Source organism: Mycteria americana, chromosome 5 (genome assembly GCF_035582795.1).
Source record: "Mycteria americana isolate JAX WOST 10 ecotype Jacksonville Zoo and Gardens chromosome 5, USCA_MyAme_1.0, whole genome shotgun sequence".
Taxonomy (NCBI): Eukaryota; Metazoa; Chordata; class Aves; order Ciconiiformes; family Ciconiidae; genus Mycteria; species Mycteria americana.
Window position 1 is genome coordinate 13,358,972 of NC_134369.1, and position 17,526 is coordinate 13,376,497.

At 42.4% G+C, this 17,526-nt stretch overlaps 1 protein-coding gene across 4 annotated transcripts in view; it reads left to right on the forward strand.

Annotated features, from left to right (window-relative positions):
• The window catches only part of DENND2B (DENN domain containing 2B), a 192,897-nt gene that overhangs the window by 26,302 nt on the left and 149,069 nt on the right, over positions 1 to 17,526 (forward strand). For all 4 annotated transcript variants that reach the window (XR_012775859.1, XM_075502183.1, XM_075502180.1 and 1 more), the window contains exon 2: positions 17,312 to 17,400. The gene's annotated coding sequence lies outside the window, so the exon portion shown is untranslated. The remainder of the gene's footprint in view (positions 1 to 17,311; positions 17,401 to 17,526) is intronic.

Consider the following 17,526-nt stretch of genomic DNA (forward strand, 5'->3'; position numbering starts at 1 on the left):
TGCTTATTTTGTGAAAGTCCTGATCAGGTTGTTTAGGTCAGGAGCACGCAGCAGCTTGCTTGCTTGCAGTTTGATCTGGAAGAAAGGTCTTTGGTAGCATGCATTTTTGCAGTAAACATGGATATTTTTTGGGAGTGAAGCTGAAGTGTAGGCAGGACATAATGATTCATGTAGAAACAGTTATTGCAGGAATGGCTATGGAGGGCGTTACAAGTAGAGCTAGTGAATGGGAAGAAGGTGTTTTCAAACACCATAACCTGTTGAGAAAAGCCTGATGTGCAGATCAATATGCTAATATTTGCTCCAGGAAGATACCAGAAAGTTTTGATGGTGTGAAACCTCATGCCCTGGGTTGGTGGACCCCTTCTAAGTTGTTCTTGGTTTTCATCTCCAGAAGTGCTATTTTTGGAGTATGAATTCCTCTGATTTCTCAAACATAGCAGGTGTGGGGCTGGGAAGAGTTGACCTTCAGTAGGTAGGATGTGGTGTTCAGAACATGGGGTTTGTCACATCCTGAATCCCTGTCTCCCTAGGGAGACTACAGCTGTGTCACGCCCCCAACACGGTGGCAAGCATCCTGCAAGAAGTAGTTGTCGGCTTTCACACAGGGAGAGAAAGCTATCATTGAAACTACAAATGGTCATCAGATGTCTCTCATTTGTGTCATTAAATGTAGCATTGCAGACATTTGGGTCAGGATGTGCTTCAAATTCCAGTCTGGTTGATTTCTCTTTACTCTTCTTGATCTTTATGCATCCTGTAAGGGCTGCCATGTTGTGGTCCACATGCTGCTGTGTTTTGCTGGCAAGTGAAGCAGTTCGTGTTTGCTCTGTATACAATTACAGTGGCTAAGGACACTTAAAATGAGAGCTAGGAGTGTTTTGTCACAGTGTGCTCTTACACAGTGTGGTTGTGTGGGAGATGGTGGTGATAAATGCAAAAGAAGAAAAAACAACTTTTCTTTCTTACTCTTGTCAACTCTACCAATTTTTATGTAGGATTTTTGTTTTATATTAGTTTGGTTTTTTTCTTCCTTCTTTTAAGTTCCCGGAGTTCAGTGATTATTAGAAATCTTGACCCTCTCTGGCTTTTATAGTTACATGAGAAAGCTTGGAAACATGAGTCCCAAAGGCTTGAAATCTGTAAAGCTAATAGAAGGAGTCCAACCTTTATTTATACCTAAAGTTTTGTGATTTGTTTAGGTAATCTCACAGCATCTCAGGGACCTGTCTCAAGGCATTGAAGTACTTAATCTCAGTAGTACAAGTTTCTTTTTGTTCTCACTGTCCACTTGCTGGTGTGGTGTCGGAGGGAGAGCAGGAGGTGAGACTGTGACTCAGACTCTCTCTCTTTGAGTTGATAGGCATGACAGGAGAAAATTGCGTCTACCTGGAGTGGTGAAGCAGTTGCATTCACTGAATGGAAAGGAACCATCACCTTGTCTTGGGGCAGGGGTGAAGTGATATCTTTCACTATCCTTAACGTGGATAGGTATATACAAGTTATATACCTATCACCATTGTGTAACCATTATTATTTACAGTGCAGTTACTTTCTTACTGATGTCACTGGAAATGTATTTAACATTGCTACCACCTCTTAACATGGCCAAAGATCTTGCCAGAAGAGAACCTGGTAGTCCAGAATTCCAGCTGTATGTAAATAAACAAATATTTCAGTAAATCCCTGAGAATGGAAGCTGGGGGCCTTGGCATGACAAGCAAACCCACCAAAAGTGGATTTTTTTTTTTGTTTGTTTTGCATTTGATTTTAATAACAGGCAAAATTTTCCAAGCAGTAGGATTGCACATACTGTATGCAATTTGTCAAAAGAATACTTTCTCTAGAAGGAGAGGAAAAAAAAAAAGAGGAGAGAAGGAATAACTTTTCAGAGAGAATCTCCTACTGCTTTTGTCTTCCATTTAAACTGAGGTGCTAACTCATAAGCTGGAAGCTTTCTCCTGCATCAGGATAATGCAGCCTTCTGACCATGCTTTCCACTTTGCTCCTGTTCCAGTAACTGCACTGAAGTCTGCAGTGAAGGTGAGCAGGGGTGTTTGACCAGGGCTGTTTGCTACCCAGGCACTCCCCTCCTTTAACGCCTGCTTTTCAGAGCAGAGCTTTGCAGGAAATCAGATGTGATTGTGCATTGAGTCTTTTTTTTTTTCCTGCCAGCCACCCAGAAGAGTCTAGTCTGATTTGCTTCCAAGGTTTTTAATTGGGAACAAAGTGTTTTGAGGTTTCATTTTCAGACCCTTGAAGGTTTGATTGGTCCTTGGCACCTTTCAATGCCTATCCAATTTTATTTGGTAGAATGCAAACAGGTTGAAAGCATTGAACTGTTTAAAAAAAAAAAAATCCATCCAACCCTCCCCCAACCCCCCTGCCCCAAAAAACCCTTCCAGGATTTGAAGTTTCATAGAAACTTGCCTGTTGATTTAATTCAGACAGTAAGGCATGCAGGAAGAAGGTCTTTGCATCAATAATAACCAAGTGAGTGGGGTGTAGCTAGTTGCTCTGCTGCGTGGTTTTTGGATAGCCTGTTATTTGACTGCATCGTTACAGCTTTAAAACTGGGCAGATTACCAGGCTGCTGTCTATATTTAAATGGCTGTATGCTCTGGGTCAGCTTTGGAGCCCAGCAGCTGGTATGGTGTTTGCGTTTTTGTGGACACATTAATGACAGGAGAAACTTTTTGCCTTCAAGTGTCTGTGGATAGAGTTTCTTATCAGTCATTTCAGCACCTGATTCGCAGGTGCAAACAGGTACTTGGGCATCTAAAACTTTGGCTAATTGTAGGTGTGAACTGTGACTTCAAAACTAGGTACTACCCACCTAATGAAGCAGCCTCTATTGGGTAGGTGCTGTACCTTTGTAGAGAGCTAGCATGGTTTACCTTGCATTACTTTAAGGTTACAAGGTTAACCTTGTATTGCCTAATATGTGTTTGTTTTGTTTTAAAAAACTTTTACAGGGCATTAGTTGTTTCATCAATGGTCTCAGTCTGCAGGTAGTAGTCACAGCTTTATGGGCATCAGAAGAGCATTAGTCACCTACAAACGGTAACAATCTGCCTTTATTAATAACTACATCATTATGATAACTCATGAATTAGGCAAACAAGTGTTATAATCCTGCACTGAAGCATTGAGATTTTGATGTAACTTTGGGTAGGTCGGTGGTACCATGTTAAAATTGAAAGCTAGGGTTTGGAAGGTCTTATTCTGCCTGCGCTCTCAGCAGCAGGCAACAGGCTGCACCTACGCTGACATGGTGTGCACTTGCGGGTGGGCAGCGCAAGCTGGGTGAGAACGGGGGTGGCAGTGCTTGGCTCCCAGCCCCAAGCTTGCCTCTAGGTGACCTTTCTTTCTAACTGAGGATTGCAGAATCTTTTTCTTCTGACATCTACCACTCAATGATTTTGAGGAAAAGGGGCAGCAGATCAGGACAGTTAAAGTAAGCTAAATATAACATTGTCACGAATCAGAATGGCTTTACTTTGCCAGAGAAGAGTCATGCTTCACATGTGTATGATCTTTCTTTGACCTAAGCTTAAACCATGAGTTCAGGGAGCAACCATTTATAGAATTGGTTAGGTCTGTAACTCAGTGTGAATAACAGGATGGTCTGAAAGAGAAAACAAAGATCCTTGCTTCTCAGCAAAGATGCAGAATAAAGACTATCAAATTCTCTTGGGTTTTCTTGTTGTTACTGGTGTTTTTTGTGCGTGGTTTTTTTTTTTTTTTTTTTTTTCTCTCTTGTGGAGCAGAATTGGTGGGGTTTCAGAAGTACTTTCAATCAGTGTAAACCATTTCCTATTGCATTTGGCAGCTGTTCTCTCAGTGTTTGCAGATGAGGGGCACAGCAACACTCCTTAAGAAACAATTGCTTGTGAAGAACAGATGAGTCTGAGGTTCTGGTTAAGGGAAAACACACCCCCATAAATTACTGCATCAATATATATCAAGACTTTTGCAGTCTGTCATTGGAGCAACCATTGAGTGGGATTCTGCATCCCACACTTGAAAATGGTCCCAGCTCAGCCAAATACTTGAGCATGTGCTTGAAAGCTAAGCATTGACTTTAGCAGCTTGCCTAAGGGCTGATTCAGGTTTCATGCTGGTCTGGAAGGCCGCTGTAGTTCTCACAACTGTTCTCATATGCTGTTTCCTCTGGTAAGAGTGGACAGCAATATTTGTGTGCTTCCTGTGCTTGTGAAATACAATGATCACTCCTCCTCCCTAGCAGTGCTAAACTCTCTCTTTTGCAATGAGAAGAAAAAACTTATTACGTGGCTGGATCACCGGGGAGGTGTTTGTGTGTGTGGATGGGTGACATCCACTGATGTGGTGGTGTTGATCTGGAGTGAGTTGGCCCAGATTCGCGTTTGCTCTAAGTTCACTGATTGTGAGTTACGGTGTTGCTGTGTGCATGGCACAGAGGACGAAGTTGACACGGACCGAGAAAGTTATGTTAACTAGCGTAGCTGCCTCCTGTTAAGGAAGGAGAGCCAAATCAAAAGATATGAAGATGATTATTCAGGATTGAATAACACTCTTAATTTTCCGTGCCACCATCTGAGACTTGTAACATGTGACTAGTCCAAAGCCTGCTAGGCAGTCTGCTGCAGGGATGATATGCCTTAGTCACAATGTCTCACCCTGAATGGGCTGAGATGTGGTATTACTGTGCTGGGTATGGATATTGCCATAATTATTCCCCTCCCTCCCCAATGTTTTTTAAGAGGAAAGGCACTAAATCAGCCTCAACATGGCGATGACTAATTGACATCCCAGAAAGTTAGTTACTGTGAAGGGTGGGAAGCTGGTGATGGTTGGGGTCTGTGCAGCTGTAGGGTAGGAGATAGACTGCAACCTATTGAGCATAGCTATGCTGACTCAGGTTTTCATACAGATTGCTGGGAGATCAGATTCACCATGTGTGTTTGTTCCTTCGGTATTGATTCAGCGTGCTAAAGTGAAGACAGTTCAATACAGAGGTAAGAAAGAGAAAAAACAAGGGCTGACAGACATTTTGTCATTTTTGGCGAAAATAAATGTACAGTATAAACCAGTTCTCAGAGCTGTACGGCCCTGCCTTTGTGTTTTGAGAGTGCACATGATTTACTGCAGAAATCAGTTTGGCATAGCATAGCTGTGCAGATTCAGCAGGACCTACCATTATCTTGTCATGTTTTTTAGCAAACTGACTTTTACAAGGCAGCAATTCAAAAACATGAGAGAGAAATGTGCTGAACAACCCATCCCTTCTTGTCCCCTCATCCAGTGTGTGCTGGCAAATCTGCCACAGCTGCACCCACGGGCATAGTGGTGCTCGGCTCCCTCGCTTGCAGGCTTTGGGCATTCTGCATGTGTAAGCTGGTGTGGGTCTTGATTTTATTATTGTGCTCTCAAACTCCCAAGCTGCTGACTTTTCAGCTCAGTATGGCAGTTCAGACATGGCTTTCTGTCATGTTTCACTTTACAGACTTAATAGGATTTCATTGGTACAGCAAGAGTAACAAACGCACTGTTAGCAAAATTTTGCAAATCTTGCTGCTTTTCAGCTCTACTCACCCACAGCCTGCAGTCTCAGACAGACGAAGAAAAATGGCCAGAAAGCAGCTAGGTTCCTGGGCTTGCCCTGACTAGCATTGCCTTTCACTGCCTCTGAAGGCAGGGTATTGAGCTAGATGCACCACGAAGGGCATCTTCTGTGTTTTTCAAGTATGTCTCTATTCCAGTGTCAGCACTGAAGTAGCCATGGATACAGTATTTCTGCATTCTCAGATGTTTGGCAAATGTGCCTGGATTTTTGTTTATTTTTAAGGGGTTAATTTAAAATGTGTAAAACTTTCCTACCTTCTGGGAATTCAGGACATTCAGTCCATGTATGCCTCAGCAAATGGCTTCTATTTAATAACATCTTTGTACATTACCATTAAGAGATGGCTATTAATGAGAGCTAAGCTGTGGATGTGCCCAAGGGTGAAAAAAGAACAAAAAGTAAGACTGAGGGGAGAGGAGATGGGAGAAGGAAAGTTCTTTCTTTGTGCAGGTTTTTTGCAATGGATAATGTGTGTGAAGGGTAGGGGTGGAGATGTGCTAAGGAGCATTCTGAGATAACAAAATAGCTTGGTTACCTAAACAGGGTGGATTGAAATGACAGCCCTACCCATTCTTCTCTCTCCCTCTTCTGTCAGCTAACCAGTGCTCAAGCGGCGGTGTTCATGAGCTGTGCACAGCTCCTTTTCCTCTTCCCTTGGGTTTTGAGATGAAACTGCAGGGCTAGTGGTGTTTTCCCTCCAGCTCCTGAGCTTAGCAACTTTTGTGTCAAGAAAGTTAATTGGCCAATACCACTGCCTGCTCCTTGCAGTTTGACAGGTCCTCTGCCACCAGCGTGTGCCTGTGTGCCACCACACTCCATGAACCTGCTCAACAAACCCTGTCTCAAGCCACAGTGGTCATTTTCTTGAAGACATTACTATTTCCTCAACAGAACTTTCCTCCGTAGAAAGTACTTGTTTCCTTTCTTTTCCTCTGCAGAAACTATTTGTCACTCGAAAGACCCATCTGTTTTGAAGGTTAGCCAGGCAGACCAGAGATGCCAGTGAGGGAGACCCATCCTGATGCAGCAGGTTTCAGATCCCCCTGCAGCCTGTCCTTTATGTAGATTTTACTTCCTGTTGTTTAAGTAATGTCTTAAAATCTTTTGAATGGCTCACCCAATAGAAAAAACTCTACTCTGTATTAATGGTTAATGGGTCTTTCTAGCAGATGTAAAATCCAGTGAAACATATACAGTTTCTTTGGTTTTAACAGGAACAGATGATTTAATAAGCAGCTATAAATCTCTTGGGAATGTACAGACATAGTCAAACAGCACACTTCTGCCAGATTTTTCACTGACTACACTTAGAGCCTATGAGTCATAGGGGTCTGCTCCACTCTCCACCTCAAATGCCTGTTGTTGTTGTTTTGGCCTTTAGAGGTGCTCTGTGCTGCATATGGGGGTTTTTATCACTTCTCCTGTTAATGGGCTTGCTCCTTCATCCAGCAGAGTGTTCAAGCAGTCGACTCTCATTCTCTGTGTGTGCATGACAGTGCATGAAATTTCTTTTCCATTTCCTAGCCCAGCTTGTGATTTTAAAATTGTAGAGTGAAAATGTTTCTGAGGATTATATTAATACAGCCTCCTAAATGGTCTTAGTAGGGGGAATCTGGTTAAATTAAGAGTGGTGTAGTCAGCCTCTTGCTTAATAAGCAATGCTTTCCTTCCAGCAGTCTGTGGCCACCTTATGAAGTTTAATAAATTTAACTGTCATGGTTTAACCCCAGCCAGCAACTGAGCACCATGCAGCCACTCGCTCACTCCCCACCCCCGGTGGGATGGGGGAGAGAATCAGAAGGGTAAAAGTGAGAAAACTCATACGTTGAGATAAAGACAGTTTAATAAGTAAAGCAAAAGCCATGCACGCAAGCAAAGCAAAACAAGGAATTCATTCACTCCTTCCCATGGGCAGGCAGGTGTTCAGCCATCTCCAGGAAAGCAGGGCTCCGTCACGCGTAATGGTTACTTAGGAGGACAAACGCCATCACTCCGAAGGTCCCCCCCTTCCTTCTTCTTCCCCAGCTTTATATGCTGAGCATGACATCATATGGTATGGAATATCCCTTTGGTCAGTTGGGGTCAGCTGTCCCAGCTATGTCCCCTCCCAGCTTCTTGTGCACCCCCAGCCTACTCGCTGGTGGGGTGGTGTGAAGAGCAGAAAAGGCCTTGACTCTGTGTAATCCCTGCTCAGCAGTAACGAAAACATCCCTGTGTTACCACCACTGTTTCCAGCACAAATCCAAAACATAGCCCCATACTAGCTACTATGAAGAACGTTAACTCTATCCCAGCCAAACCCAGCACATATACTAACAGTATTTCTAATATATTCAGTTATTATCAGGTCTTTACAGATAAGGAAACCAAGACAGAAAGCAGTGGCTCATGCTGAATTGCAGGGGAGGGTTATATTTCGTAAAGTATCGAAGTGCCATTCCAAATGGATGTAAATTGGCACTGTGTTTTACAAACGTCTTCCTTTATATTGTGTTGGTTTGCTGGCTTTCCATAAGTGTCTTAGTTGTCTAGGAAATGGAGTTGCAAGCTCCCGTTTTATTTTACAGTTGGTTCACAAGCCATGTCAAGTACCTTTGGGAGCCACTCTAGAGGAGGTGAGGTATTAGAATTGCTAAGATTTGCTCCAGGTCACACCCTGGTAAGCCAGAGATGAAACTAGTGTTAAAACACGAGGCTTTGTATGGAGCTTTTAACCACTGTGGAGGTTCTTGCAAGACAGGTGCAGTGCAGCTTACTTTGAACGCAGCTGGATGGAGGGGATTTAAAAAATGGCCCACAGCATAGTATTTTTGGTGTTTTTTTTTAATCTTGCAGTGCAAGTATCTAATATTTTAGAGTGAGACCAGATACAAAATCTTTGTCTAAGGTAAATGGTGCAAAGTTCTGACTTTGTCATATGCAGGCAGGAAAAATCAGGCTCTCAATCTTTCACTGGCTCAGGACTGCATTTGCTTTTGTTGTACTCTGGGACTGTGTGAATGGTGAGGAAAGCTGCTTATTTCAGTGGTAAGGATGACAAAGAAACCCTGTTCACATTTGGCCTTTTTCAGGCTGAAGGAAGTATCAAAAATGCATAGATGTGAAGCAGGTTAAGAAACTAGAAACAGCCTTGGAGGCTGAGTAATGTATAGAATTGTAAATGTGATCAAAGATACGTGAAGTTTATAGTGAGATTGCAATTTACTGCATCGTTCCAATACTGCTTGCTTCTGATTTCTCAGTGCTTCAGGAAGCCAAACAGGTATTATGTTATTAGGCGAAGAAAGCTATCCAAGGTCACATAACTGGATGGTGTTAAAATCAAGAACAACATTTGATTCTTCTGACTCCTTGTTAGGTCCATTCACATGGCGCAGGAAGCAGAGTAGAGGGTTTCAATCCTATGTAGATGTGCAAAAAAACCCCGTTCAGCTCTTTCTGGCAAACTGAGAGTGTTGCTTTATGCTTTCAGTAAGCACAGAGCTCTCATGTTTACTGATGGGACTTTCACATGTCAGGAAATTAGAAAACTGGAGTTGTGATCAGCATGTCTGTTCTTGAATGGGGAATTTTCCCCAAAGCAAGTTGTGATGCATGCTCTTAATGATTTGAATCTTACAGTTCAGACTTTCCATAAGCTGCTTCCAGCATTGTAGGCACTAACCTGTGTTTGGCAGTGAACATACACACACCCAACTGCAAGGGTAACAGCTAGAAGTTACATGATTAAATCTCGGCTTAACTCTCTGTGATTAATTGGGAATTGCCAGTGCCTTTAGATGTCTACTCCTACTGTGGCGTTTAGGTGGAGATGTTGGTGCAGCGTTCAGGGCTCATGCTGTTGCGGGCCAGGTTAGGGATTAGCTAGAGATCAAGACTTGTAGTGGAGCTTTTGCTAGCACTTCTTCACTGGCAGCAAGGTCTTCTGCAAACTTTCTGGTGTGTGGTCTTTGCACACTAAATGGCTAACACTCAGCTTGTGTTGTGGGATTTCACCATTTTCGCAGTATGAACAGCAAGCAGCAGCAGTTCCAGGGAGTTGTCCGTCCCCTTAAAGCAATGTACATAGCAATGGGAAACATCATGTGACTACATGGACCTTATCCAGTGTTTTAAAGGAAAAATTTCTATAACAGTGTCCTGCCCTATATAAGCTGTATAGTTTTCCCAGACTTGGAAGAAAAGCACTGGATACTTTCCCAAGTTCCGCCCTTTTCAGTTTGATGTAAAAAGATGTCAATTCTTGCTTTTCTTTTGTCTCTAAAATGGGAAATACTTTAATTAAAAGAAGAAATTATGCTTTTTCATGGCGAGAGGCAAAATCGTATCTCTGACCCATCTGTTTTGATGGGAGTAAAGCAGAATGTGTACTTTCTTTTTTTTTTTCTTCTTAAATAATAGCTTCTACTGTTAGTGGTGAAGAGGAGACAGGTAAGTGTATGATTCCCTAGCAGCCTAAAAGGGGGGGTCAGGAGAGTTCTTCCTTGGATGTGGGGCTGTTTTCAGAGGCTTTCCCCAGCTCTGTTTGGAAGAGTGCACAGAATTGGAGGAAGAGGAATGACCTTGCTTTTAAGGCATTCATCTGGAGCTCGGGCGCTGGGAGCTGAATTCCCAGTGCTGGGACTGGCTTCCTCTGTGGTCTGCAGTATGTTGCTCAGGGGATGTCTGTGCTGCACAATGGAGCTCGGCACAGAGAGCCCTGGAGCTGACTCCAGGAGGTCTGCACAGCCCCACAGCGCAGTGGGGCACTGAGTGGAGGCATGACCTCCTTCCCCAAAAAATACAGCTGCACTAGTTCAAGCACTGCCTTGTGCTGTTGGGGCTGTACTGCTTCCAGTTCTGGAGTTACGATGGTTGTGGCTCATTTGGGCATCTCTGTACCACACTCCATTGCTAAACCTAGGAAGCACTGAGGTACCGAGAAACTAACACATAGTTCACAAAATATTTTTGAACTGTCTGCATGGTCTGGTTTTGGACTTCTTTTGTTTTGCACGAGCTCGTCCCAGTCACTGCACTGTCACTGACTTTGATTTCCTCCATGGCTGTGGAAACCAGCTAGAAGGAAAGCTTAATTTCAGCTGTTTCCCATGCCCAAGCAAATTGTTTTCCAGGAAGAAAAACGTTCTGATATCCCTTGGAGTTCAGCTGACCCCGACTGCCTTCCAGGTCCCAACTGTGATCTCAGGAGAGGCAGCAGAGCCTGATGCTCAGAACCCAGTTGGTCACACACTGTTTCTGAGGGGCCACTGTGCAGCCTCACACACAAAGCCACTTAACTCCTTTGTTCCAAGCAGCCATGCTTACCCGGCTTTGTAAAGCACACTGAGGGGCCACGAATGAAAGAATGAAAGGAGTTGTATATTAAAAGCACTATTTTGTTTATCTGCTCTATCCAAAATAGAGAGGAAAATAGCTTTATTGTCTGCAGCTTGAAAAATCTGCCTGCTGTGATGATTATGGCAATATGAAAGACAAACTCATTAAATGCCTAAGAAAACACATGCTGTCACTGGCTTTGATTTCTGTAGGGGTGTAGGTGATGGGAGTACTGCTGGGCTGATGCTCACAGTACCCTTCTTCCCCAGAGATGCTAAGCAGGGCTCACAGGCAACCCCCCAGCATGTGACCAGCAGTTCACAGGGTGTCCAGGCCAACTTGGAGGTTCAAGTCATGACTAAAATAAAGCAAGCCAACGGCAGAAGTTAGCCCACAGATAAGTCATTGCTTTTTGTCCAAAAGAACATCAGGCTGACACTTTCTTCTTAGAGTCTTCTTGGCTAGTAGGCTTTGGAAGATAAGATCTATCCAGTCGGAGGGGGTTGCATAAACTTCCTGTGAACTTTCATAGTTGACCATCAAAAGGAATCACAAAACATGTTGTTATTTATTTATTTATTTAGAAGTTCAAAGAGTGCACAGCAAAATTAGTTGTGATTTTTCTCATGTAAACAAGGTGATATACTGGTTGCTCAGCCTTAGGCCCTCTTATTTTCCATTTTGAGTTTAAATTTAGAGCTCTTTCACAAGGGGGGAAAAATGCAATAACCCAACTGCCACCCATGTTCTGCTTCGGAAACCAGCACTGCATTATTGAATATACCTGTCCTTGTATCCATTGCTTTGCTAAGAGATGCTCTTCCCTTGATTAGCTCCGTAGAGCTAATCTAACAATAGAGATCATTCCCAAGAGCATCTTCTTCTTTGTCCCACTACCTGAATGCAAGTACAGGAAGGGCTACCTTAACAACAATTTGAAAAGTGCCTCTTCAGGTGGGGATTTGGTTTAAAGGATCTGTCTTCCCTCATTTTTGTGCTCTGAGAAGGATTCTGCCCCTCTGTTCCCATTAAGTCAAAGCTTTGTAGCACTTGCTCAGACGTACACAAGATTTAGCCCTCCCAGAGTTATATTCTTGAGTCCTGCTTGCATTGCAATTCCAGGTGTGAGGGGATCTGTTTTTTAAATTGCCTTCTAGTCCCATGTGTACCATCTTGTGTCGCAGGATGTGTACTGTGAACAAGGGCAACGGGAACTTGTCCTTTGCCTTTTACTTAAAAGAAACAGTAGTGAACTACGACAAATGGAGATATCTCGCATTCATGTAGGGTCAAATCGGAATTCCTGTAGAATTTCAAGCAACTCATTGACATCTCTTCTGATATGGTTAGTTCCAAGAAGAAGCCTGCTTGTCTCATTTGCCCCTCTTCTTGGAACATAAATCCATGCTTGATGGAGATATATGCAGTAAAAAAAGGTTTAGGAAGAGACCAACACCTATAAAGGGCAAAATTTTCTTGTTTTGTCCAGAAGGACAAATAGTGTCCCCTTGGGGGCTTTCCCCCTCCATCAGTTTTGGTCCTACAGCTTCCTGTCTTTCCTTTTCAGGCGTGCCTGGGATACAGCACAGCCATGCACAGGAAGGGTGTTGACTGGACTGCAGATGGGTTCCAGACAGGGCTGGCTTTGGAGAGTTAAGGAGCAGAAGGACTTATTTACATGAGGTTCCCACCTTTTGGTTATCCCTGTGGCTTGGCTTGTGCCTTGGCCTGGTGCCATCTGACACAGTTTGCAGCACTGGGATGTTGAGAGCTGGCTGAATTGGCTGCCTGGGCCCAGAGCCAGTTTGTATGGCTTGTTCGGCTTTGCACCACTTTCCTAGCAGGGTGAGCTGTAATATGTGTCTCCTGTCATGAATCAGACATAGGCATGGGTAATTCTCAAACCAGGCATTTACATGAGTTAATTCCACACTGTTCAGGTTTAAAGTTGTTTTATTAAGGAATTATTCAGCTTATTGCTCAGCAGATTTTCAACCTCATTAGTGTGTTTAGCATGGGGAGCGTGTCCTGGTTATATCACCAAACAAAGCCTTAAAGCTTTAATTGCCAAATAAAAACTCTTTCCATCTCTCTTTCTAAAATATACAACATTACTAAAGCACCACTTTGGTAAAATATTATAGCACATTTGGCATATTTTTAAGTTCTTTTGAAGTTAATGTTTAAGTGCTTTACTGAATCAGGGCCTAAAACAATAATAGCCACAAAGTTAGGCCACTTTATTTCTGAATGAGTGTTTGCACAGGGGTTGAATGTGTGTCAGCTTCTTGTCATGACCCCCCAGGTACAGATATCCTCTTGGTTTCACTGAATCACTTAGCAGCTTTTGCAAATTGCTGTCTTGTACCCAGTTGAGATGTCAGGGTCAGACCCAAGTATGGCAGGCTTTCATTTGCAGAATGAGATCAAACTGAAATGGGATATAGGGCCATAAAGGGATTGGCAGCGTCTCAAAGAGTGCACAGCTATGATTAGTCATTTCCTATATACATATAGTGTGTGTGTGTATATATATATATACACACACACACTTCTTTTTTTTCTGGGTTAGTGAAATCAGTACAGTGCTTCAAACATGATCCTCATTGGGCTATTAAAGAGGTCATGGAAATTTTTAATTCTCCTGCTAGAAGAGAGAGTTGTGGAAATACTATGGGTAATGGATCTGATGCTGAAATGGGGAAAGAAAACAAGTTCATAGCTGACTGATTGTAGACCTACACCTGTGCAGTCCCATTGCAACTGGGGGGCTCATATATTGGGTCAGCTCCTTTGCTTTATTGTTTGCAGGGCCATGATATACTTTTGTACTATTTACTATGATACCACAATCCTAGCAAAACATGATGCAGTGGGGCCAAATTGAAGTTAATGTGCCACTGAAGTCAGTGGAAGTTTTATTCATTTCAGTAGAATGATGCTTTTGGGGTCAGAGGTGTTATCTTGTGCCACTTGCTCTATTGCTGTGCTTTTATGCCATTGTGTTAGAGTGTTAACAATAAAGGCCAATGCTGTGGACTGTTAATTCAAAGGAGAACTCAATGGTGTTGTGGCACTGCTCCGAAGAGTATGGTGGCTGCTGTCCTGGTTGTCATCTTCTTGTCCCACCTGGGGGGACAGAATGCCCTATGCAAAAGTATTGAATGCTGGGCCTCTAAATAAAGTGCAAAGAGCACAGTTTTTGTAGTGCATGCATGCTTTACATTATGAGCTGGTTGGGGTCTTTTCCCTTATTTCCATACCTCTGCAAGTCACTGCCTGGTGATGAGGAAGTGCTGCCTAGCTCTCTGCCTCTCACAGTGAGGTCAGCAGGAGCTGCAGGCGCTTGCCTTTCCACGCTATTAGTTTAAAAATGTACTGGGACAGGCTACTTAAGCTTCACTTTTTGCTGTTGAGTCTTAAATTTATCTAAGTTCAAACAGATACATATCCATTGAGGTCACTGGAAAGATGGTCAGTAACTGTGGTGTAGAGGTGACATGAGAGGAAGAGAAATGAGGTGGTCATCTTCTGTGGGAAAGGGGCAGAAGCCCTTCTGAAAGGCAGAAAGTTTTTTGAGGAGGGGGGAAATATCGTAAATCATTTTACAAGAGTATTTTTATGTGGAACTTCATTTTATTTAAAAAATGCAAAGGAGAATGTTACTGAAGTTGGTGCAGTGATTAATCTCCGTTTACACCTACCAGAAATTTGTGCTGCTGTTGTGGGCTGCTTAGTCTGTAGCTCATCTCTGGTTTTGTCTTTTTAAATCCCAAAGTTGATGTTGTGTTTTCACCTAGTGAAAGTGATAAAATTTCATGAGTCGTTTAGGAGCAAATCTGATTTTTGTTTCCTCTCCTGGTGCTGATGATGGCTGCTTGATTTGGAAAGCGTTCAGTAAAGAATCTCAGACCACGCATCTTGTGGAGAGAGCAGCTCATATTTCCCTTTCCAGTCTCAAGGGCACAGACGCCAGGTGTGCCCCGGTGAGGACTCTCTCGCTACATGCTCATCCTTTTCGGTGCATGTCTGCTCCTGCACGCTTCACGTGGCTTCTGCATCCTGTGCTTGTGACCGCAGAGCGTAGGAAGGAGTGTGTTCAACCAGTCAGAAATGGGAAGTGTTATCGGAAATGAGAAACTAAACATCAGCCATGTGTGAGTAATGGGTTGTCTGTCTCCTGCAGGGGATGAGGATACATATTCTAATGCTTTTTGATTGCAGCGTAGCCATGACACTGTAATTAACCTAGTATCAGCTGTTCATCATGTCCTCTGTTTATGATACTAAACTCTGTCCTGATCCTAAATTTCGTTCTGAGGTGTTGATGTGCTCAAAGAAAAGCCCAACGAGAAACAAGTAAAAGGTGGGAATGGTTCTTGTTTCACTGGGCCAATCTGAACAAAATATTTCACCTTTTGGCAAGGGAGTGTATTAATGAAGCTTAGAATAGAAATGTACTTGTCTAGGGTCTTCTGTGGTAGTCACCTGCCCAAGACCAAAGCTTGGGCCATAGTTTAACTACTGTGCTTTGTACCTACATATTTTCACATGCATAATATATTCTAATGACTTCATTTGTTTTGTTTTGTTTGGAACTATAAACTGTAACTGAGTGTATATGTAATGCAATGAACATTTTCAATTGTTTATAAATGCTGGCTTGCATGCTCCCCTGAGATCCTTGCCATATATGCAGATGTGGTCACCTAATGAAGTGCTACAGAGCCTTGTGATAAACTCTGGAGTGGGACATGATGCAGACGGTTGGTACATACTCCCATGCTACCAGTAATGAGGTCTACAGAAAATCTGAGACTGATCAACCATTTTGCTGTCCATTGATCTATTCCTAGGTTGTTTTTTTATTACTTCCATGTCTTTGAGCATTCCCTTTGCAGTGATGTAGGGTAAAACATTCCTTTCTTGGGAGGAGCTACCCGTCTCCCTCTTTCCCTAGTTACACTGCTGAAACTGTGCCCACTTGCAGCATGCGGTGAGTTTGACTCAGTCATACACCAAAGGGAACTTTTCAAGAGAAAAACATGTCATAATTTTTTATATTTGGCTCCTATGCTTCTGCTGGGCTTCACTGGTGCATTCTTAAGGGAAATTAGCATGAACTTGCAAGCTTAGCATGTGGTGCTTTCACGTCTAGAAAAACTATTTCATGTGATGTCATTTCAGCATCTTCTGGATTCTTGACAGCTGAAGTAGCTGTCTTTTTATATTAATCTACCTGTTTGCATGCAGTTTTTGGTAACAGTGTAAAATATGCCTCATGTATATGCCTTTGGGTAGTGTTTTTGATAGAAAGAGCGGTGGTTTAAGTGTACAGTCTGCTGGGAGCTCTGTCATTCACAAAATTTAGAGTTTTCAGAAGTACAGTCAATAATATGCTCCAGTGTAGTTTATATTTTGTAATAGCTATATGGAGAGACACATGTTCCCAGAAGACATCTCAGCTATCTCACTATTTTTTTTTTTAATCCCACCTTTGCTATCATGTTACAAACACAACCAGAAGAGTAATATGTTGGAACTCTTTTATATCTCCTCATGTATAAACCTAGCTGTGTTGATTATGTAATGCATGTACAAATTTTCTTGTGTTCAGCTCCCTAAATAACGTATAAAGGATTGCATATGCTAATTTTATTTTAAGTTTTTAATGCAGGGTGGAATATTATAACAGCATAATGAAGTGGTTGACAGAGAAAAAAGAAATTTATTTCCTACGTAGTATGGCATAGCCAGCTTTGCAATTTTATGCCCGCTAGAGGGACTGTTGCTTATACAACTCATTGCAGAAAGCAGAGTCATGCAGTCCCTTTAGTATCTTTTATGAAGTTTTAAAACTTTGAATGACTAACTCTGATTAAATCCTCTAAAGAGTAAGTCTCTAAGCTATTTCTCAAAGTGTAAAAACTTCGGGCACAGTGCTGTTCTTCTGAGTCCAAATACTTTTTACTGAATTTCCTTACTAAATGTTCTTTTTCTTTCTTTTTTAAAAAGTATTTTCTGTTTTCTTGATTTATCAGTCCAGGCTTTCCTATATGACGTTGCTGGGGATTAATTTAGAATATTTTGTCAAGGAAAAAATGTTGTGTGTCTTTATTTGTGTTTGGAATAAGTTTTGTTTTGCAACCATGGTGCCAGTGAATATGGTAAATTAATCAGTTCTTGTAGTCGCAAACATCATTGAAATAGATTTCTCCTTTAAATGGGAGATAGTGAGTTTTGGGTAAGAGGCATGTAAACTTATAGTCAGTATGAGAAAACTTCCAAATGTATCTGTTTTTTCTCGTTTGGCTGGGGGATTTTTTCTAGTTGTTTGTTAGAGTAGCATGTTCCTGACCTGCACATTTTTCTTCTTAATTACAGAAACATGAAAGAATACAGGAAATCCTGCATGACCACGATGAATACCTGTGCTAATTAAGTCACTGGCTGGGTACTGGGAAAACAGCAAGGTAAGGAGTCAGGCCATGCCAAGCAGCATTTCTAGTAATCTGCATGATTGTATTTCAGCAAAGCCTTAGTGCTTTCAGATATCCAATTCATAACAAGTCAGCCAAAGACAAATAGCCTGCAGGTTT